The sequence below is a fragment of the Camellia sinensis genome, chromosome 6, assembly GCF_055761805.1.
Source record: "Camellia sinensis isolate YWXY chromosome 6, ASM5576180v1, whole genome shotgun sequence".
Taxonomy (NCBI): domain Eukaryota; kingdom Viridiplantae; phylum Streptophyta; class Magnoliopsida; order Ericales; family Theaceae; genus Camellia; species Camellia sinensis.
In genome coordinates this window covers 342,501-342,903 of record NC_138966.1, presented here as the reverse complement: position 1 = coordinate 342,903, position 403 = coordinate 342,501, and positions in this window count along the sequence as shown.

Sequence of the window (403 nt, the reverse complement as noted above, 5' to 3'; positions counted from 1 at the left end):
TTGGCCAGCAGCATGCCATGCCACGGCCTTGGCCAGCAGCATGCCATGCCACGGCCTTGGCCAGCAGCATGCCATGCCCCGGCCTTGGCCAGCAGCATGCCATGCCACGGCCTTGGCCAGCAGCATGCCATGCCACAGCCTTGGCCAGCAGCATGCCATGCCACAGCCTTGGCCAGCAACATGGCATGCCAAAGCCTTGGCCAGCAACATGGCATGCCAAAGCCTTGGCCAGCAGCATGCCATGCCTTGGCCTTGGCAAGCATGTCATGCCACGGCCTTGGCCAGCAGCATGCCATGCCACGGCCTTGGCCAGCAGCATGCCATGCCCCGGCCTTGGCCAGCAGCATGCCATGCCACGGCCTTGGCCAGCAGCATGCCATGCCCCGGCCTTGGCCAGCATGTC